The following is a 24,993-nucleotide window of genomic DNA, read 5'->3' on the forward strand; positions in this document are numbered from 1 at the left end:
TTTATTTCTTGTAAACACGTAACTAACGTAACTAATATTTACACGTAACTAACATAGTTTGATTAATGACGTTAATGTTCAATCAAATGATGAATAATTAACTAGTTTTGTTGTCACCTTGTTTTAAAATGTTATTGTCTTGAAAGCAACAATAATTTTGTTTTATTTTATCTTTTCTTGTTGTTTTAATTTGAGCCACTGCTGCATTTTGTAAAAAGTTTTACTCTGTTCTGTTATGATCTTTTTTGCTTTTTAAAACAAAAAGAACAGGAAATTTATTTAACTGATGATTTTAGCAATGCCCAAACTGTTTCTCTGTCAAATGAGAAAGTTAGTCAAAGTTTAGGAGTCAAAGTTTTGGAGTTACAGAAATGAGAAAGAAAGTTATTATTGTAAAAACTTGTAATTTTGGCTTTTTTTCCCTTTAGAAAAATTAATAATATTTTTTATATAGATAAATGTATTACACAAGGATTATGTTCAAGCAATGCTAAATGTTCGATTGTGGGTGGTCAAGAAACTTGCATTTATGGTCCAGGGCTTGCTGGTGATGGTCTGAGTAAACCTGGAAGTATTGGTTGCAAAGGTTAGTACATAGTTTTAGACTTTTAAACAAATTTTTGCCGTTTTATTTAAAAGTAGGTGAGTTAGACCATAATTTTAGCCAAGTAAACTATGTTTATAGTTTACTTAGGAAATGATGAGAGAGAGTTCTAAAGCATCAATGTTTAAGGAAAAAACTGAATAAAAGAATGAATGAATAAAAGTTAAATAAAATAAATGAATGAATAAAAGTTTTTTGAAAACAAAGGAACAATTACAGTATAACAATGTGAATGAATGATGGCTCATAAGATTGAGTTTTCAGTCTTGGAAAGAAAGAGAACAATAAATAACAAAAAGAAGAATGATTAAGGGAAGAGATCTTAAAGAAAATTCATATAAAAAAACAGTCATAAGATTCAAACTTGATTTTTTGACAAATAGGTGAATTGATACATATGTATATGCCAGGTCAATTTGACTATTGAAGTCTATGTAAATCAATGTATAATAGCCATCAAAACTGAGAATTGAAGATAAACTGAATTTATGTTAGTTAAGCAAATTTTTAAATTAGCCTTACAATAAAAATTTTGTAAGATGCAAAATTTAATGGATGAAAATTTGCTTTGAGGACCACAAATATTTGTTAAAAATATGATGAAATAATTTAGTGGTAACTTAAAAATAGCAGATTAAGATGATTCCGACTTAAAATATCTAAATATTAAAAAAAAAAGTTTTTTTGTGGCTAAAACTTAATCTCGTTCATTTTCTATGCAAAGCAGTAGTGGAGACTGGGGCTAGTTGTAACAGCCTCGGTCTTCCCTATCAAATGAAGAACAAAAAATATACAAAACATAGTCTTACAAAAAGCTATAGCATTAAATCCAACTCTCCCACTTACTCTTATTGGTCCTAAGTAGTTTAAGCAATTTAAGAACTACTTAAATAAATTTATTGTGAGACTAAAAACAACTATTATAAACTGGATTTCAGATCATCAGCATTCATTGTTCACTGAAAAAAAAATTTAACTGTACTTAATTAAATTTATGCATTAAAATAAAATAGTAGTTTTCAAGATTTTTCATCATTTTCATCAGGGGTTTTTGCTCTAATAAAACAGTACAAACAATAAACCACTCACCAATAATTGTACTGATTGAAATTTTGCATTCATAACTTAACTTATTGCATACAACAATGGTGTAAATAAAAGTTAAATATTTACAATTAAAACTTTTATTTCACAATGAAACACAAAGCATTAATTTGTTCATAAAATGTAAGTTGATATTTAGTCAGTCTTCTCTAATTGCTTCTCTATATGCTAAAGCTAACATCACCATGACCGGTTAAAATTTGGACAATTTTAAATTGAGTTTATTAAAAAACAATTGTTTATTAAAAAAATCAATTGTGATGACTTTTTTTATAATTATTATTTTTTTCAACAAAAAAAAATTAAGCCTTAACTTTACGATGTGCGAGTAATTTAATTTTTTAGAAAGTACCTGCAATTATCTCCACAATTTTACTTTACATCACTTTTTTTGTAAAAATAATCCATAAATCTTGGAAATTTTACCTCTATTTGCACATTGGCTTCTTTTCTTCAATATTCTCTTTACAATTGCCCAATAAAATTTGAAAATTCACAGCTCAGAATAGTTTCATGGATTAGCATCCTTTGGAACGAAATTAACATTTCTTTTTTGAAATTGTGGATCAATGCCAGATCTGGTCAAAATTAGCTTGGTTGTTTGTACTTTTATATTAGAGGAAGAAATTGTTTTTTTAAGCATTCAGTCACATATAGATCTGAAGTCAAAGATTGATTTATTATGAAAAAAGAGCTTTTAAAACCACAAATGTTAATAGCCTGCCATACAAAAAATTAAAAAACAATTTTTTTCCACTCGAATGCACTTCAAAAGCTTTATAACCTTTTGATTGATAATAGTATTAATTACCTGGATGTCTTAAATGATCTTTTTTACAGTAAGTTTCATCCTCTTCTAAAATGCATAAAGTTTTTTTTGTAATTAATTTAAACAAACTTTTAGTTTGTCCAATTGCCTTGATTTCTCCATCAAGCCAATTTTTTGATATATTTTTTTCAATATGCTTTCAAGTTTGTTTTTTTGAACATTCTTTGAACAAAAGGTCTATTACATTTAAACGTCGTAGTAAAATCTAGTTGTGACTGAGTTAGATTTCGATGAGTTGAATCGATTTGATTATTTATTTTCTATTATATATTATTGATTTTGCCTTCTTTTTGTAAATAAATTCCACCATTTTCATTTTCACAGTTCTTTTTGGAAATAAATCTTGGTTTTCCACCATTTCCTGATTTTCTTTTATAAGTTTTGTTTTCCTTATAATGTTTTATAACAATTCCAACTGTTGATTTTGGAACTTTAAATGCTTTTGAAATCATGGAATATGAGAATATGAGAATAGATTTTCTATTAAAAAATTTCAAATTTTTTTTTGATTTTCAGGCTCTTTACTCGACATTGCAAAAACTAATGAAAAGTAAACAAAAATACACCCAGTAATAAAAAAACTATGTAAGCATCATTATTAAAAAAAATCATTACAGTTGATTAAGTGGTTTTTGAGAAAACTCAATATAAAATTGTCCAAATTCAACCAATTGTTACAAAGGTTATAAAGAAACCAACCAAGTGGAATGCTTGAATGCCAAACGTTATATGCATTGCAGAAGCGCAATGCATATAACGTTTGGCATAAATGCCAAGAAACAATGCTTATCAAACAACTTTTTTTACAAACTGGGGCACATATAGTGTCCGAGAAATATATAAATAGAGTTGCATATGGTAGTTTAAGAGTAGAGACGGAAATTACATAGTGGTGCTCGACGATAATCAGTCTGAAAGTTACCATCTAACATTTGTAGGCACTGCCCAGATCAATTTTATGGGCTGCAGTGCTATTAATAATTGTATATTTAGTTTTGAAACCGAATTGGAACTATACCTTACCGTGTTTGAAACCTCTAATTAAAACAAAGAATAAAGAAACAATACCCAATAAAATGCACCAGGACCAATCAACAACGATGTCACTAAAAAGAAATAAACGCCTCAGTTGTAATTGCAAATGTCCAGCCTGTAAAGATGCCCATAAAGACTAGAACATTACTTATCTACAGTAATGGCAGGATATTTGACCAAGAGTCCTGGATGGGAATTGAGATACCCCAGGGTAAAAATATTTGAAATCATCCAAAAAAAATAATTTTCGACACCCTTACGTCTCAGAAGTTTATTTTTACACCACTTGCAGTCCATATCAAAAAAATAATAACTGCGAAAATTTTAGTTAAAAATACAATGGGTTCCAGAGATATCGTCACTTGAAATAATGCTGACTCAGCATTTTAGTGATTTTCTGAAGCGACTACAAAGCAACTTTGACATACAGTATCTTCATAATGGCTTAGAGAAGTTTCCTAAAATTTGGTACTCTAATAGATTTTAACTTAAGGAATCCAAAAAAAAGCACCCTCAAGACTCGATTATCTCAAGAAATGCCTCATTTGTCCAATTTTGTTCAAAATTATGACTTGTAAATTAGTGATTTTTGGAGGTAAAATAAAGACTGTGGCCCAAAATCCCGAGTAAAAAGTTTAATTGTATATCATTATTTCATCTTAGGTCTACTGAAAAAAATTAGATTCATCAATTGTCTCTCTAATACATGATCAAAATTTGCATTTAAAAATGGTGTCTCTTTAGAAAAATATAAATTTTGTAACAAAAGCAATTAAAATATTTTGTAAAACATTTATTTGAATAAAACATCAAATAGTGTTATTTATTGACTAGTTTAGGATATTTATAGTCATGGGCCAAGGAAGACACCCTCCCCTCCCACGGGAGGCCCCACGCCGCCCCCCATCTCCCTAGATTTTTTTTTATTTATTTTTTTTTTACATAAAATGAATAAATAATAGTTGATTGTTAAAATACATTTTAAAAACATATTTTTTCAGTTTAAGTTTGAGAAACAGTTTATTTGCGTTACTTCAAATCGATAAATACTTACCTCTTATTTCAAAGATCTTTTTACGATTTTAAGTCATAAATTTTAAAACCAAAGATATTAAAACGTTTTTAAAACATTTTGACAATCAATATCTTTATGTAGTTTTAGACTAATATAGTCATTGACATAATAAGATGGGAGTGATTTGTGATTTATTTAAACCCCCACCCCTCCTTCTCAGCCTACAATTCAAGAATTTGAAAAAAATAAAAGACATTTTAAATGCAAAATAGGTAAATAAAATAAAAACAAAATTATTTTAAACATAAATAATTTTTTTTTGTAACCAACAGTTTATATTCTTCAAATCTAAATCAGATATGTTGTATGTACGACCTGATATTGTTCGCGGTGTAGAAATTAGGCATATAACTTCAGAATTGAGCACCCAACACTCATCAGTTCTCATTGGCCAAAAGAAGTTTTTACCTGGTCCATGTGGATGCATGAATCTGACTTTTATATCAAGCTCACTTACATCTTCAGCAATCCCTACCCACCAAAATCCATCATAAAAACATGCAATAAAATCCATTTTTTTAATATTTAATGAAATATCTACATAATGTTTGCTTTTTGGAATGTTATCAAATATTTCAGTGCATGCATCAGTACTTATTTTTTTATAACTTATAGTGTTTGGAGCAATTGGAATAAAATGATGATACATCCTTGTGCCAGGAACTGTTCTTCCACCTAAATATCTTTTTTCTAATTGTGCTCGTGTTTGATCAATTTCTTCTTTTGAAAATAACTTAAAATAAATTACATTTATCTTGGCTTTACAAAAGGAGTACATTAAATTAACATCTAAAATCTGCCCAGTAGTTATTTGTTTTAGACTTTCTTGACATACTACTCTTTTAACAGTGCCACCAATACCATCACAGGGGGATTTACCATGACTGGTAGCAAAAAATACCCATTCAGCATTTAAATCAAAGTCTTTACTGTGATGACAAAGATTGATAAAATTTTTAAAATTTTTAAATTAAATTTTTTGTGCTGCACAACCATCGGAAAAGTATTTCACACTTGATACATCAGGTAGATTTTCTTTGATATATCTAGTTATATCTTCCTGAGTCTTGTAAATAAATCCTGTGTCATGATGAACATCTTCTGAAAGGTAACAAAAAGATTTATGTTTGAGAAGTTTGTTCTCTATAAAATAAAGTACAATTGTATAAAGTGAGCATTGACTTTTGCTCCAGTGATAACTTTGAACCTCATCCTGAACAACGTATTGATAGTTTTCAGCAAAATCTCCTAAAATTAAGCATTCGTTTTGGTTAAGATTTTCTTTACAGTTTTTTAAGTATTTACTTTGTGTTTTTGCAATATATGAATGAGTGGTAAGGTTGTCAATGCTGTCACATAATAAATCATTAAATTCATCTAGTGGCAATGACTGTGAAAGTAGTGTTGTACGATCGGTACTCTGCCATTGCTTAAATACTACATCTTCTTCATGCTCATGGTCCATAAACTCCTGCACTAAAAAACTTTTTAACACTTCAATACCAGGGCATTGGTTACATCGATGCAACATACATTCTGCATTTTCAAGAGAGCAAACAATCAATGCCATGAAATCTTTATAACTTTTATTCCACCAAATGGCATCAATGAGAAATTTTGTATTTTGGTGATGTATGCAAACACATACATTGTGGGTACCTGAGGCATTAGTTGTAATACACCATTTAGGTTTAAGAGTACAAAATTTTGACAAACTGACTTTGACGTTAGGGTAGTCTTTTTTAAATGCAACATGTAATTCATTAAGATTGAGTAGCAATAATCTTTTTTGAACATGTTGGTTTTTCTTAATACTTACATAATCTTTTTTTCCTGGCATCATTCTTGAAAATTCATCACTTTGATAAAAGTTAATCACTAAATTAACTGTTTCTGGTGAAAGTGGGTTTCCAGTTTTTTTTCCGGGTAATAATAGAATTCCATTCTCATTTTTAACTTTTCTTGCTGTTCGAACAAGATACTCAGACACTTCAAAGTAGCTTGATATCTTTTTACGTGTCCATGATTTTGGTGAGAGTGTTAACATTTGCACCTTATGGCAATAAAAGTCAGTCTCTGAAATTTTATTTTTTATTTCATACATTAAAATGTCTAGATCATGGTCATTGTTAATGTTGTTGTTTAAAATGGGGCTTTTTATTTCTGTTGTTAAAAAAGTTTCTTTAATATTATATGCTAATGAGACCATTTTTGCAACTCTGTCAATAGTGTTCTCAAACTTTTGTTTTGCTACAGGCAATTTGCTGTGTTTTGAAAGACTTTTTAGTTTGACTGGTGAAATTCCAAGCAATTCTATAGTGGTATCTAACTTAATTTTTTTCTCACATTCGGATTCCCATTCCTCCTGTGAATTTAAATCTTCATCAGTTTCTATTGCTTTTTTGTAACATTTACTGCAGAATTTCCAACCTGGGGTTACATAAACATTATTTTTTTGCAAATAGTTTGCCATGTCTATGGAAATCTTTATATTACCTAAAAAACAAATTTAGTTTTACGTGGTTAAAATAACTGAAATTATCAAACATTTTATAAATAATAAATTGTTTTCTTTTAATTTCCATATCAATTCTATTGTAAATAAGGTAAGATTACCTTTTATAGCAATTTTTTTACTTTCCTTGTGTGTTCCAAAAGGATTGCAACACTTTGTAATTTTTCTCTCAAAATATTTTCCATAGAATTGCTCATGATAACAACATATAATTCTTATTGAACTATATTTTTCCTTTAAATTTGCTCGCCATATTATTTCTTCTTGTTTTTCACAAGGAAGATCTTTAAATTGAACAAAACCTTGTTTTCTTGAAAATCCAGTTTTGTGGCAATGAATGTTAAGACTTTTTCCAATGTCACATTTCTCCATATTAATTATTTTTATTATTTATTACCTAACAAAATAATATAAAAACTATAAAATTAAAAGTAATTCTTTAAGAAAATACAAACAAGTAAATACCTTTAAAAAGAACAAAACAAAACTTATGTTTGTTTTTTATATAAAAAGAGGTTTTAAGTCACCAATTTGAAATAATGAAATTTTTTTTTTTTTCAAAATTAAATTAAATTGTATGTTTTTGCATTATTTATTCATTTTATACAAAAAAAAAAAAAAAAAAAAATCTAGAGAGATTGGGAGAGGGGCGTAGGGGCTTCCCGTGGGAGGGGAGGGTATCTCCCTTGGCCCATGACTATAAATGTCCTAAACTAGTCAATAAATGACACTATTTGATGTTTTATTCAAATAAATGTTTTAAAAAATATTTTAATTGCTTTTGTTACAAAATTTAAATTTTTCTAAAAAGACACCATTTTTAAATGCAAATTTTGATCACGTATTAGAGAGACAATTGATGAATCTAATTTTTTTCAGTAGACCTAAGATGAAATAATGATATACAATTAAACTTTTTACTCGGGATTTTGGGCCACAGTCTTCATTTTACCTCCAAAAATCACTAATTCACAAGTCAATAGTTTTGAACAAAATTGGGTAAATGAGGCATTTCTTGAGATAATCAAGTCTTAAGAGTGCTATTTTTGGATTTCTCAACTTAAAATCTATTAGAATACCAAATTTTAGGAAATTTCCCCAAGCCATTATGAAGATACTGTATGTCAAAGTTGCTTTGTAGTCACTTCAGAAAATCACTAAAATGCTGAGTCAGCATTATTTCAAGTGACGATATCTCTGGAACCCATTGGTATTTTTAACTAAAATTTTCGCAGTTATTATTTTTTTGATATGGACTGCAAGTGGCGTAAAAATAAACAAATTCTGAGACGTAAGGGTGTCATGGTCTGGATGATTTCATATATTTTTACCCCCCAACCACCACGAGTTTCCTTCAGTGAAGAAGTTTCCTATAGTTTACTACGATGAATTTTTGATTGCTGTTTTGCAATGATGCTGTTTAGCAATGATTTATATGATAATGTTTTATTATGATGATTTTATTATGTTGCTGTTGTGCAGTGACGCTGTTTAGCAATGATTTTTATGATGATGTTTTATTACAATCATTTTTCATGTTGCTGTTTTGCAATGATGCTGTTTAGCAATGATTTTTATGATGCTGTTCTATTACAATGAATTTTTAAGTTGATGATGTGCAATGATGCTGTTTAGCAATGATTTTTATGATGATGTTTTTTTATGTTGCCGTTTTGCAATGACGCTGTTTAGCATAATGATTTCTTTTTTGGTGTTGGTTTATGATGCTGAATTATATGATGATATCACAAGTTTTGATGATGTTGCTGTACAATAGTAATGCGTTTTTTTCAATGGAATCAATAAACATGTTGTTTTGCAGTAATGCAGTTTTGTTATATTATATGTTTAGTCCGGGGACAGACTTTTCCTAAACCCATGAGTAATGTTATGAAGGTTATAAAGAAACCAACCAAGCGGAACACTTGAGTTAAGCAATGCATATAACATTTGGCATAAACGCCAAGAAATGATGTTTATCAAACAACTTGTTTTAAGAACTGGGACTCGTCTAGCGTCTGAGAAATATATAAATAGAGTTGCATATGGTAGTTTAAGAGTAGAGACAGATGTTACATGGTGGTGCTCAATGATAATCGGTCTAGAGAGTGACAGTTAGGGGAGTTGCATAGTGGTGCTCTATGAACAGTCATGTTTTATTATTTTATTATATGTATATGTTTTAACAATATTATATTCAGGAAACGATATCAAGTCAGACTTATAGTTTGTATTTATATTTAAAAACAAGTTACTGCTTAACATTTATATTCAAATAAAAGTTACCACGTAACACAATCATGGTGATAATTTTTATGTTGACTGTTGTTACCAACTCGCTATGTTGGGAGATATTGGAGAGAGGCTCATATAAAATTTATTTGTCATAATACCACCTTTATCTCTAAATATTTTAATGTTAAGTTGATAATTTTTTTATTTTAGACTCTCATTTTCTGGAACTGATAAATTTGGATAGTATAAGTGAATTTTTTGAAAAATATTACTATTCTTTATTATATATGGGTTATTAAATACTGTTACATATTGAACCTTATTGAATACTGTTGCATATTGAACCTTATTAAATACTATTGCATACGGAACCTTATTGAATACTGTTGCATATTGAACCTTATTAAATACTATTGCATACGGAACCTTATTGAATACTGTTGCTTATTGAACTATCTTGCTCTTATCATCACACAAAACTATTCTATTTACAGCATCTTGGTTGATAGCTTTATTTTTTTTTTCTTTAAAAAATTTTTTTCAAGCTCTTTATATTTATATTTAATTTACCATTCTGCTCACTTTTCTTTTTTTATTCTCACGTTTCTTTTTTATGTTTACTCTACAGTAAATAATAAGTTTAATTAAATTGCTTGAAATATTATTTTCTATTCATATTTGAAATTAGAGACAAATCTTTAATTCTCATTTTTTCAAAAGTCTGAAAAAATTGAAAGAGAAGCTAAAAGTGGAAAAAAGAAAAGATTTAAAGATAAATATAAATCAAAACCAATCATTTACTCCATAAAGGCAAATTCATGTCAGTCGCAGAGAGATCTTGCGAGAAAATTTAAATGCAGCCAAATAATTTTATAAATAATAAATTATAGTAATATAAAAATAGTAATAACAGTAAATAATAATAGTAGTAATATAATTTTTGAGGTTTTGCCATATTTTTTCTGCATATGAATAGAGTTATACTTATGTGTAATAAATAAATACTTGTGAACATTAATAAAATAATGGTTAACAATAAGTATATAATAATAATTTATAATAAAATACTAATAAAAATGAATTAGTAATCAAGTACTATGAGTATTATGATGAAATTTTTAAGCTCTATTATGTTTTATTTGTATTTTTTTCTTGAATTTAAAGGTTTTTTTGACACAAATTTTTGAATTGCAATTTTGTATTAATTATAGTTTTTATATTTATTATAATTTTTGTACTTATAACTTCTCTTGACAATTGTCCTTTTATTTCAATTGGAGTTTTTTTTTTTTTTGGTTTATTAATTTTTTATAACTGTTTCTTTAGGATATTTATTGTTTATTTGTCTGGCAGTACAACAAAAACAATTAAGGCTTAAAATGCTCTGAAAGTTGCAACTTTTTTAATAGGTTTTGTATTAAAGGTAATTTTAGGGTAATGAAAGCAGGATCACCAAATGCAGTACATTATATATACATTACATCATGTTTCTTAACCAGCATAATGTTGGTATTTTAACATTTAACTTTTGCTTTAATATTTTGTTGAGACTTTTCTTAAGATTTTAGTTGTCACTAACTTCACAAAATCAATTGATATATTTGAAGGTCTTTGATGTATTTGTTTAATTGATATATTTGATATATTTAATTTAATTGATATATTTGAAGATCTACAAATAATTAAATTCAACACAAAGTGTTTACATCCTTGGGTATAGAAATGTATTTTTCTTTAAACTTCTTCTGAATTATTACAACAGCTTGAGAGGTTTCTGAAGGAGGTTTTTAAAAATTTTCTTATGTTGGATGCAACTGTAGGTACTACATTATTACTTAAAGAAGGAAGATCGTATATATACTATATATACACTGCTTGAGACTTGAAATTACTTTTGATAAACTTTTACTTTTATTGTATTGTTCCAACTTCGCTGTGTGATTTGATCTGCATTTTAACAACTTTAAGAAAATTATTTATCTTCCTTTTGCAGCCAAATGCCATCTTTTTTGTAATATCAAACACTTAAATTTAAGCTGAGTACATTATAGGTAGGGCTATGCTATCATCTTGTTGAGCTATCCCATTATCTAGTAAGGCTATGCTATCATTTTACATGGCCATATTAAAACTTTTGGTGTTGCCATGTAAAAACTTTTTTTAAATCAAATATTTTATAGCTCTATATAATTTATTTAATTCACTTTAAGCGGTTTAAATTCTGCAAGACAGAGGAAAAAAAAAGTTATCAAAACACATACTAAATCCTATAAGTCTTTTTTTTTAACTATTTAAAAATATTTAAAGCAAAAAATTTATTAAAAAAAACCATTTTATTATACTATAGCTTGGTTTTAAATTTGCAAGGGTTGTATAAACATGTTTTGACATTGATATACAGTCGTGTGAAATGTTAAAAATTGTGTTGTAAAACCATAATTGAGAACTTTGATAATGTTATAGTGCACTTTTTTAATATAATTTACATGATTTTTAATAATCATTTATTTATTTTTTCTTACACCATTGATTGCATTGTTTTATATGTTGTTTTTTAATATTGGCTTCTTTGTTACAATTGCTATGGTTATGACCGTCACGACAAAATAAACAAAAAAATGCTTGTAAAACTGTAGGTAAAAGCTATGAAATTCAGCATAAAATAATATCAATATGTGCTAAATACACACAGCAAATAGCTTAAATAGTGTCAAATGTTACAACCATCACTCTTGTGGAATTGCCCATATGTTTTTTAAATGTTTTTTCCTTTATTTTTGATTGTTAAAACAATTAAAAGTAAATAAAGTAAACCATTTAAAAATAGCTGTCAAAAGTAAAGTATATAAATCCTACTCTTAGGTGCTTAATACACAGGAAGGGACATTTAATAATTTTTGGAAATTTCTCCAACCCACCCCAAAATCAACATCTCAAAACTAAAAAAAAATCAGAAAATATATTAGTCATTAATAAGAATGGAAACTTTCAATTTAAAAATTGTTGACCTTTAAAAAGTCTTATAAACCTTGGTTTGTCAAAAATTAGATTTTTGTTTATTTCTCACCATAGTATAAAATTTATAAGCATATTAAATACTATTTAAATTATGATGAAACAGTTGTTAAAAAATGCACATTTGACCACAAGCTGCACTAGAATTAAATTGTTACTTGTGTTCTGTAAAATACTCCCACCCACCCTTTTATTAAGACATCTCCCCCTCCTCCACCCTCCCTCTTCCCTACAGTTTAGATCTGGACTAAAATTCCCATCCACCTCTTTTTATTCCTACCCTACTGACCCCCCACCCTCCTTTTATTAAGCACACAAGAGTATAGAGCTATAAAATATTTTAACTTCAAAATAAAAGTTTTAACATAAAATATAGCTTTTTAATATGGTTTACTTTTAACAGTTTTATTTTGTTATGCAAATAAAAATCAATTTATTAGGTATTACTCACAGTAAATGTCACTTGGTTTTAGATTTAAAATTTTTGCTATTGATGTATTGCTACTTTCTTATTTTCTAATCTTGCTTCTTGTTTGTTTGAAGTATATAATGTGTTTTACAATATATATGACTTTTTACAATACATTATAATAATTTTAAATTGTTTACAATTTTTAAATAAATGATTGAATACATTCATTCATTTTTTTATTTGTAAATTAGGTCATTGTCACAAAATCAAATGTTGAAAGTGCTGCTTTTAATTTAAGTCAGATTGTACTAAAAGAAAACCTTACAGCAAAAAATCTGGAACTGGTTTCCAATATTATTTCAAAAGTTATTAATGCAAACTCTTCTTCAGAATCAGTAAGTATAAATTTTTATAAATATCAAAAGTATCTAAATAGAGAGCAGTCGTAGCGTAGTAGTTAACGTGCTTGCCTCAGAAGCTAGAGACCCGTGGTTCAATGCAAGTTGGGCAAGTTTTGTAACATCAATAAGGAAGAAACCATGAAGTTCCTTTTAAATGCTCTTCCATGGTGCTCTGTGTTAAGACCATAAGGACTTCTTGGGGTACCTAATATAAAAAACAAAAAGAATTCATTACAATAAAATTATTAGTGTAACACTGAGTTTAACCAAAAAAATATTATTTTCCAGGTCATCAATGATGTTTTGACAACTGTTGATACGTTGCTAAGTACAAGTATTGATTTGATTAGTGCAAATAAGAACTTAAATTTGTATTTGAATTTTATAACTTACTTGGATGCTTTGGCAAAGCAACAGACACAAAACATTACAATATCGGGAAAAAATTTAGCCTCAGCATCATATACTTTTGAAACAAACTACAATTCAATATTCATTTATTCAATGCTTAATGGAAGCAATATAAGTCTTAGTATATCAAAAAATGATCTAAGAAATGTATCACAAAATATCTATGCCTACATTATTCTTCCCGCACAACTATTTAATGGAAGAAATGAAACACAAGTTTATTCTTATGTGTTTATTGAAAAAAGTTTCTTCGAAAATTCAACAACAATTGACAGTGTTATTCTTTCTGCAACCATTAATGGCTTAAATGTAGAAAATTAAAGTTACCCAATACCAATGATGTTCTTACGTGGAACAAACATTAGAGGCAAAAGAGTGTTTCATTTTTATAAGTTATCAGGTACTTTTGTATTACCTGTTTAGTTAAAGTTTTAACAATTTTTTTTTTTTAATTATTTCTTCAAAACATTGAACCATGTTAGGTTGGTTATGTTAAAAGCAGTATTAGGTTACTATTTAATTTATAATATTTTATAATAATAACATACACACAATAACTTACATATTATAAGTTAAATAGTAATATGCTATTAAATATTAAATAGTAAATGCTGTTTTACAAAATAAACTTAAATATTTTAGGGTATGTATTTTCTTTATATAGTTTTAGTGTATGTATTTTGTATTGTTTATGATATTGTTTATAATATTGTGGGTTATGATAATAGGTATAAGATTTTGTTGTTGAGTTTTGCATCTATTGATTGTTTAGTTTTAGAATGTTGAACCTTGGGTATATTGGTATATAGATTATATTGCGGTAAAGATTTAATGCGGTAGTGGTGTAGTGGTAGAGCGTTCGCTTCATAAGCGTGAGGTTCCGAGTTCAATCCCCACCACGTCCCTGGTAGTACCGCGCTCAACTTGTTTCTCCGCGCAGCGGCCTTGTTCGTCAAGGTTCGTGTTTCGAAGTTATAGAGTTGAGAGAGGGTTATGACCACAATTAAGTAGCCTCCTCATTTGTAGTGGCCTTCTGGGCCTTGGGGAGGTGAAATAACAAAAAAAAAAAAAAAAAATATGGTATACTATATAGACTCTAGTATGTATTGATAGTATATTGGTCATTGTATGTTGGATTTTAGTATAATGACAGCATGTAATTTATTGTATATAGTTCATTGTATTAATTTTGGTGGTCCAAACAAAATATAAGGCAATAAATAAATGAACTAATTTAACCATTGTTGAGTTGTGTAATTGTTTATCTAACTTGTTTAAATTATTAAAATTGTTGCATAAAATAATAAAAGTTATAAGATATAATCATAACAAATTTTTATTGTTTACAATTTTTTTGTACTACATAACACAATGCAAATGCAATCAAAAATAAAATTAAAGTTAAAATCAATAGTTTTACTTGTTGGTTTACTTTTCTAAATAAAATGGACCAATAAAACACTCCGTTTGTTATCTCCAACAAAACTCTAAAAGAGTAACAAACATTTTTTTATTGTTGCAAAGTATTATGTACTTATGTATTAAGTATTATGTACTTAATGTACTTAATCAACCTGTTTCTCCACGCAACCCCCTTGTTTGTCAAGACTTGTGTTTCAGAATTAAAAGATTAAGAGAGGGTTGTAAAAAATAATTAAAGAAGAAGTAAAAAAAGCGTTTACCCCCTCAGCTGTAGTTGCCACCGTGCCCTTAAGTAGGTGAATATAGTAAAAAAAACTTTATTTTAAAGTATCATATAATAAATAAACAAAAGTAAAAAATGTATTTTTAATTCTTTGAAATGGATATAGAAGGACAGAATCGAAATAACACAATACCATGTACAAATTGAGTAAACATGCTAGGTTTTTTCCAGAAGTTTTGATGCATAAATTCTGTATAAAAACTTTTAATTATGTTTTTTTTTTTTGTACATCAAGTATAAAAAATTATTTTTTGTACATTAATCAACTAAAAGTTATGATGATGATGGGTATGACAATACTTTGAAAACATGTTATGCAATATTTGAAAACCTATTATGCAACTTTTGAAAACATATTATGCAACTTTGAAAACATATTATGCAACTTTACATTTTGAGGTTTATTTTATTTATAAAAGTTATTTTGATTTTAATAAAGTTTAAATTGAAAATGTGAATCAACATAATTAGTGATGGGTTAGAGGTGAATGGCGAGAAGGTGCCTTTTGCCATCTACCATGATCCAGGTTTTTTTAGTTTTAGAAAAAGTCTGATACAGAATATTTACTTTGAAATATGCTTAGTTGTGAACTTAGTAACTATTATTAATAAGCAATAATAAGTGATCATTTTATTAATGCATGTTATGTTTAAAGATTTTATTTTTTAAACAGAAAAAGTTTGGTCTACTGAAGGATGCAATACAACCAATAATTCTTCAAAAGAAGTTTTGTGTCAATGTAACCATCTAACTAATTTTGCACTAATATTAGATGTTGATCAATTAGGAGACAATCCTTTAACTCTTTGTATAATGACATGGATTGGGTATATTTATATACCAACATCATAATCATGATCAATGATGATCATGATTATAATGTTGGTTGTAATAGTGGTGTTGCAGATGATGAAGTTTTTTTGATTTAAAAGATCCTCATTCAAAAGAACACAGTTGTTTATCAATACAATACAAGTTTTAAATAAAATTTAAATTTAAAAACTATTCTTCTAACTCTGTCTTGGTGTCTTTATAAGTTTATTTTATAGTATTAAGGTTATTTCACAGCACCTATAATTATAAAAAAATTGCAACATTTATAAGTGTGTGTGTGTGTATATATATATGTGTATTAATAATAAACCGTAGATCACCGCAACTTCCTGCTCTCAATGAGAGTTTGTCGCATTGGTTTGACAAGGCTCTAACTCTTGATCAATTTTTTTCATTTTTAAATTAAATTTCTTTCATTTTTATACATCTATCAAAAAAAAGAATACATAAACATATAAAAAAATAGTAATATACATAAACATATAAAAAAGTAGTAATATAAATAATTTTAATTAAATATTAAAAAAAAAAGTTAAAAGATTTTTATTTAAATTCTCCTAACATAAAAAATTTTCTATGTTAGGAGTCTTGATTTCGGTCTTGTAAAAACTTTCAAAGTCTTGGTCTTGGTCTGGGGTTTATTTTTTTATGTATTGGTCTTGAAGCATTCAGTCTTGGTCTTGAGCCCAAATGCCTTAATCTTAGTCTTAGCCTATATATATCTATATATATATATATACATATATATATATATATATATATATATATATATATATATATATATATATATATATATATATATATACATATATATATATATATATGTATATATATATATATATATATATTATATATATATATATATATATAACAACTTATTTTATATATATATATATATATATATATATATATATATATATATATATATATATATTTATATATATATGTATATATATATATATTTACATATATATATATATATATATATATATATATATATATATATATATATATATAGATATATATAGATATATATAGATATAGATAGATAGATCTACATATAGATATACATATAGATATACATATAGATATACATATAGATAGATATATATATATATATATATATATATATATATATATATATATATATATATATATATATATATATATATATATTATATATATAGATAGATATAATTTGTACACTAATTTAAAATGTTTTATTTCTGTGTCTTACATAAAAACATTGAATGTTAAATAGTGAACGGAAACTTTCGGCTTCGGCCGAAACCGAAATTTCTGCTTCAACAATTTTTTTACTTTTCCTGTTTCGGCCGAAATTTCGGTTCAAACCGCAACAGAAATGAACCGAAACTTTTAAAAGATTTTTTTTAGTTTTATTATAGAGTGGGATCATGACAGTTTCCTAATTGTAATCGTTTGTTAGTAAATCAATTTTTTATTATAACAAATGTAAAAATATGAATTGAAATCACGTTACATAATAGTTTTAAGTTACTATTCTCAAATCATTCTTAAAATGAAATAACGTTTATGTAAAGCAACCCAAACTAATAGTTTCATCAAAAATTTCTCAGTGCTAAATTTTACAATGGAAATAATCGATAAAAAACTGTTTTATGGAATCATTTTACCGTGGCAGTTAGTGATTTCAAATACGGAACTTGCAATTTGAAAATATCTCGTGGATCGCACAATCCAAAACTTCAATCACTTAACGGACTTTCATCACATTTAAGAAGTGGTTTACTCTAAAAAATCTCTTAACTGAAAAAGCAATACAACTACCGGCAGTCCTATAAATCTCAAAAATTGATTCAAACTTCAAAGAAGGTCCGAATTTTCTTGTGCGACCGTGGCGCAGTGGTTAGAGTGCTTGCCTTTTAAGCAGGAGATCCAGGCTCAAAACGAGCTTCGGATATATTTTTGCGTCACGGTAATGAAGAAGGCGTGAACTTCCTGGTTAAATGCACTTCCGCGGTGCTCTGTGACAAGACCTATAGATCTTCTTGGGGCACCTAAATAAAAAAAAAAATAAAAAAAAAGTTTCATAGATTTATATTAGAAAACAACATTAAAAGCAAAGTTTGGTTTGGCAAAAGCAGCAAAGAGATTCCTTAGATCTCCACCAACATCTGCCAAAGTTAAAAGGTTGTTTTTAACTGCTGGAGAAATTCTTTCAAATGAAAGAAACATACTTTTGCCAGAAAACATAAAAAAATATGTATTTCGCAAAGAAAATACTTTAATTATTACCTTTAATTATTGAAATGTCTTAACATATTAGAGCTTTTATCAAACTATGTTACATGGTGATTGGCTAGATATATGTTAAATAGTTTTTTTTTTGCTTTAATTTGGTGATCATAAAAGGTTCAGGGACTTTAAACATTCATTTTCAAATTTTGGCCGAAATTTCGGTTTCGGCTACGGTTTCACTGAACCGAAATTCCGGTACTTTCGGTTTCGGCTCAAATTTCGGTTTCGATCGATTACTAATTTTAAATAAGCTGTATTTTTTCATGCATTTTGTTTATTTATTAAGGATTGTTGAAACAAGACAAGTTACTCAGTATATAAAAAAATTGTTTTCCATTAACTTCCTGTGATAAAATAAAATGAATAGCATTAAAAGCACTAAAATAACGTTAAAACAAAATAAATGTTTAGAATATAATAAAATACAGCTATTAAGGTATAGTTTAAAGTTTTGCATTATGGAATATATAAATATAAGTTTTTATAAAAATAACGCAAACAAATTGTCAGTTATTTAAGCTAATAAGTTACATGTTCAAGATCTCAATTGATAAATATAAGCGTAAAAGATTAATCAAGATATAAATAATATTCTTAAAAGTCATAAATAAAGTTATAAATAAAAAAGATCAATAGCTTTTTTTATAATTTTCTGCATTGTCAATTATATTCAAATAAATTGGTACTTAGTTGAAAAGTTTAGCTCCAGTGTAAATAAATCATGACAATTATATTAATGTTGTTTATTCTAGTTGACTTTAAATAATTGGTACGAACAAAATATTTAGTGTATCCTATCAAGAATTAATGGAGCTTATACTTGGTACTTTAGTGGTTGCTTTTGCTACTCCCCAATAACTTTTATATTTTTATTAGGTGTCTAAGCACTGACATGTGTTCAAGCACTGATGGCAAATTTTACGTTTGATTTTACAATTGTTTTTTATAGCTTTTTTAATAGGAATACATCTCTTGATATAACTGTTTTTTTTTTAATATTAGGTAATCACTAGCAATTATAAGGTACATTGCTATCACCTTTTTTCAAATAATGGAGTTATACTTTCAGTGCTCTATGCTTAAGGAATTGGTCATTCTGATAGTGATTTGTTAAATAGTATTGTAAAAATTGAGCTAATAAATCTATTCTAATGCTCTAATACCAGTAGAAATTGTCAGGGTCTGTTATTTTATTTTGCTTTAAATTGTTTAATTTAATACTGACAGTTGTTTAAAAACAAGTACCTAAAGTTTGTTCAGTTGTACGAATCAAAAAAAATAAGAAAGTTCTATTAGTAGGTATTAAAGGCTGATTAGAATTGGTTATTAAATGTGTATGCAATACACATTAAATGATAAAATCTTTGACTGGAGGCAGACCTTTTATAAAAATAATTTTAAAAATACAGTTTAGTTTAGAATTTTAAAAGTTCAATTTATGATTCAGTTAATTCGTCCCCTCAGTATTATCTTGTTCTATCTACAAACTTTTTTTTTTTGCAAAAACCAATTTTTATTGTTTAAAAAAGTATAATGTATTATTTGCACTTATCAATAAATTATTACCTTCTCTGCTTCGTCAAGATTTATTCAATTTGACTTTGTTCTAATTACAATTTTACGTATTTTGTTAGTTTTATCTTATTCTATTTCACTTTTTTAAAACATTTTAGTATTATAATGTTCTAATGCCCAAATCTGCAAATCAATGTTGTAGCGCAAGTCACATGACTTTTTATTTTGATATTTTCAAAATGTCGTCAAGTAAGTTTATTGGTTTAGTTACAAAAGAAACAGTTGACTTTGAATTACTTAATACCGACTCGTAAGTAGTTTCTATTACTATGGTAATTTTAAAATTTGAAAATAAAAAGGAAAATTTTATTTTTCCGATAATTGGATTCCATTTTATGTTCTTTTAACGATAAAATAGTCAACTATTATATCGTGCATTATCAACTATTATATAAATATCGTGCATTAAAGGGTTAAAATAACTTAAGACTAGCTCTCATACACAGTACTAGTAGTTAACTAACTATAAATCTATATGTATAACTATATATATATAACTATATGTATAACTATATATATTGTGCCTTTAAATAACTATATATATATTGTGCAAAGTCTTTAAGTAAGACTAAATTCTCTATATTATTTATTTCCTAACTGTAAAAAAATAACTTATATTACCCTGCTAATTACGATGCTTATGAAATTCCAATTGTCATTAATTTTTGATTTTTTTTTTAATATTATGTTGTTTTTAAATGTAGCTAAAGTTTGTACTTTTTATTTCTACAGTGTCGATTCAAGTTTCCACAATAAGCTACTACATACGGATTTAGAAATAGTTGTGCCAATAGAGCAACTCTCGACAAAAAAAAAAGTTGGACGTAAAAGAACCAGAAATCCAGATAGCTGGAAATGCAATGTCAATAAAAAAAGGCGTCAAGCTGGCCAGGAGTATAAAAGCAGGAATAAAGTGATAAGAAGAAAGAGAGAGATCAATAATGAGAAGGACTGTACTAACTGTAAATTTAAATGCCACATTTATTTTCCGCAAGAGTAACGGGAGTTACTATTTAACAAATTTTGGGGACTCAATGATGACCTCAAAGCACACTTTTATAGTGAAAATACAACACGTATTGTGAAAAAAACTAAACGAACACTTGCAATTTCATCGAGGCGGCAATACTCATTTGCCTACTTTTTTCACCTGGCAGGGATTCCCATCAGAGTTTGCAAACCTTTCTTTTTAAACACTCTTGACATAAGTCAACAAAGAATTTCATATTTTTATAAACATTTCCAAACAGATACAAACACGCCTACCCCAAGAAAACAAGGTAAACATACAAAAAAGAAAATTCCTGACGCGGTCAGAGATGGCATTAGGAAACACATATATAGTATTCCGGTTATAGACTCGCACTATTGCCGTGCTAATACAAATAGAAAATGCTTTGAGTCTGAATTGTCTATTAGTCGACTGTATGAGCTTTACCAAGACTTTTGTCAGCAAAAACGATTTCAACCGGCTAAAAAGCACTTATACTCTGAAATTTTTTTAACTGAGTTCAATATTTCTTTCCAGCAAAGAAAAAAAGATAGGTGTGATAAGTGTGAAATTTTTAAAATCAAAAGTGCTAAAGGTATTTTAAGTGATTGTGAACGGGCTCAGCATCTAAGTCATATTGAACAAAAAGAAGATGCACGCGAGGAGCGCAAAAAAGACAGACAGTCAGGACATCCTGTTCTCTGTTTTGATTTACAAAATGTTTTAACAGTTCCCAAGGCTGAGATATCCAACTTCTTAGGAAGCTGTCTGTTTATAACATGACAGCACATCTTTCTTTAGATAAAGATGTTTATTGTTGTATCTGGTCTGAAAGCCAATCTGGCAGAGCCGGAAATGATTTGGCATCTGCAATCCTACGAATTTTAGAATCTGTGCTTACCACCCATCCACAACTTAAGAACCTCATTTTATGGTCAGATATTCCCATCTTTGTATCCGTCCTTGGTAAGAAATACATTCAAAACATTCACCAAATTAGACATTTGTGCATGTTTGGACAAACTATAATTAAAAAAACCCAAAGAAATTGACATAGAACATTATACAATTTTTGTATTTTGTAAAGTTTGTCAGTAATTTGTTCTATCTCAAAAGTCAAAATCATTTTTTTAAACACTAAATACACAATAATTTTCTAAAAATGGTTTATAAGGGTATTATATATTGACCTTGACAATTTTATAATAACAAAATTTGGTGCAAAGTTTATTTTGAACATTTTTAGGGCTTTTGAAAATTCAAATGCCTTTTTTTCAAAACCATAGTTTAGCGACATAGAACAAGATAATACTGAGGGGATGAATTGTTGCAACAAATTGTTAAAAAGTACTGTATTCCTGGATAAAGAAATTAAAAATAAAGGTCTTTAGGCTTAACTACTATGAAGGAGAATTAAATCGATGGTTTGATAAATTCAGTTCCACGATAAAAAATTTTAAAGTGATATACATTAAGATTGTTAGGAAAAGACAAAGCGAAATGAACATACATCAACTGACCGTTAGTTATATAGACACAGCAAAATATAAATACATCGACTGAGGGTTATGGCATAAGCAGACAGTCTAAAAGTTTTTAACTTTTTCTGTCTTCTCTAAAAATCTTTGTTCAAACAAAATATGATTTTTAATATTGAGGGTTTTAGTTCAATAAATGAATATAAGACCACAGTAACAATTTAAAAAAAAACTTTATGGTAATTAAAAATATAAGCTGTTAATACAATTCGTTTTCGCTTATTTTTAAATTTTTTTGTTAAGCTGTATGAAAAGCCATCTTGCCCCATTTTCCTTTAATTGTAAAAAATTAGTTATTTTAATACTGATAGAAACTAATTTTTTTCATTACGCAATGTAACGGCAAATAACTTGAGTTAACAGCAATTAATTTAAGTTTAACTCAAAATCCTTTAACGTTTAACGCTCTAACGGCTCTGAACCGTTTTATTAAATCATTAATTGCTTAATAATTTTTTTTTTTAATAGATGCTCTTTATGGATGCTCCCTTTAGGTAAATTGGGGTATATAAATAGGCGCATTAAAACGCACATACGTTGACTTAAATAGAGATAAGCGTGGTGAGTGTTCATACGTTGACTGATTAATAATCTATCCAATATTGCTTTAACTTCCTTTTCAGTATGTGTTATTTTTCTATTTTCCAAAAGAGAAAGTTTTTTTTATACTTTTATTTTTCATAATCAACAAATTGGTAAAATGATCAACAAGATGAATAAATTATTTGCGGAACATTAACATTAAGTTTAATTACTCAAAGTTTTTTTCACTGCAACTTATAATTACGCACGTAAAAAGCACGTATAATGTTCGTTTTATAGTACATTATTGATTGTTTTTGACTATAAAATTTATAACTATAAAAATGTCATTGATTATAAAATTTATAAATTAATCAACAGATATGCTATCCATATCTGTTGGTTGGCTGGGGCTATATATTGTTCAAATTTAATTTTTTGATTTTGTTACAAAATTATTTTTAGCAAACTACGAGCGAATGTTTCATCTAAAATTCTTCTCAATCTATGTTTCAGTTTAATGATAACTCTTATTCTTTTTCTTTCCTTGGTTGAACACACCCAACCACGAATATTATGTCAGATAGTTGCATCACTTTTACAATTTTTTGTTCTATCCACGTTTTCCTGGATGGTTGTTGAAGGAATAAATATGTATGAAATATTTGTGAAAGTGTTTCGTGGTGTATACAGATCTCGTGTATTTATGTTGAAGTCTTACGCTTTCGCTTTGGGTTAGTATTTTATTGTTAGTAATGCTTAAATTACTCATTATTTTTTTAAATGCTTTTTCTTAATACTTTTTTGTGCAAGAGTTTAAAATTTTTTTTTAGGTATACCACTGGTATTTACAGTAGTTACATCTGCAATTAAACCTAGCAACTGATACTAGAACCTAGGCCCTGAAACTGATCGTGATCCAAAAGTGTAAGTATTAACTGTTTAAGTTTTCGATAGTAAAATTTAGAAATTTCAAGCTTGCTTTTTTTTTTGTTTTTTTAGATACGTTGTTCGGGGTATTTCGTTTGTGGAGTACTTCTTCCAGTATGTATGATAATGTTATGCAATATTGTTATTCTTGTTCTTGTTCTAAGAGGTATCAATAGTAATACTAAAATAGCGAATAAAATAAAGTTAAAAAAAAATGTTCGTATTACATTGGGGTGTTCTTTATTGCTTGGAACAACATGGATATTTGCAGTTTTAGCAGTTGATAATCTTCGAGATGTATTTCAATGGTTATTTTGTAATTTTAACTCTTTGCAAGGTTTTTTTATTTTTCTATTTTACGTTGTTCAAAACTCAGTTGTTAAAAATCAATGGCGTTTGTTCCTTGGAAAAAATGATTTAATGAAAAAGTCGATCCAATTTTCTAGGCGATATGAAAACAGCAACACTACGAAATTTTAGTCTGATAGATAGATTTGATTTTGACTGGAAAAGTAACTTAAGAAGAAAAGGATGAGCAACTTAAAAACAGAAAAAAATAACTTAAGAACAAGAAGAATGACTTAACAACAGAAAGAATTACTTAAGAACAGAAAGAATTACTTAAGAACAGGAAGAATAACTACTCAAAGCTCAAAAATTAATGTTCTTTATCGTTGCTTTTAGATAAATATAAATAGTCTTTTTATATATTTATATATATATATATATATATATATATATATATATATATATATATATATATATATATTTCTATTTTTGCTGTTTAATAAAATAAATATTGATAATAATGATAATAATAATAATAAATGCACAACGACTTAGTTTTATGATGGAAACTTTTTATAGTGTAAGTCGTAAAACTTATCGTGTGCTCTACAACAAAATTTATGCTGCAAAGCAATTGTTGTGTACGAATTTCTGTTTGTGTACGTAAAATTGTTGTGTACAATAAAATCGTAA

At 27.4% G+C, this 24,993-nt stretch overlaps 1 protein-coding gene across 1 annotated transcript in view; it reads left to right on the forward strand.

Moving 5' to 3' along the window:
• Positions 1–24,713, forward strand: part of LOC100199059 (uncharacterized) — a 35,636-nt gene extending 10,923 nt beyond the window's left edge. The window contains exons 4-9 of the mRNA XM_065801514.1: positions 455–586; positions 13,076–13,219; positions 13,514–14,036; positions 23,548–23,816; positions 23,916–24,009; positions 24,085–24,713. The gene's annotated coding sequence lies outside the window, so the exon portion shown is untranslated. The remainder of the gene's footprint in view (positions 1–454; positions 587–13,075; positions 13,220–13,513; positions 14,037–23,547; positions 23,817–23,915; positions 24,010–24,084) is intronic.
• Positions 24,714–24,993: the final 280 nt, after the last annotated feature.

The sequence above is a fragment of the Hydra vulgaris genome, chromosome 07, assembly GCF_038396675.1.
Source record: "Hydra vulgaris chromosome 07, alternate assembly HydraT2T_AEP".
NCBI classification, from domain to species: domain Eukaryota; kingdom Metazoa; phylum Cnidaria; class Hydrozoa; order Anthoathecata; family Hydridae; genus Hydra; species Hydra vulgaris.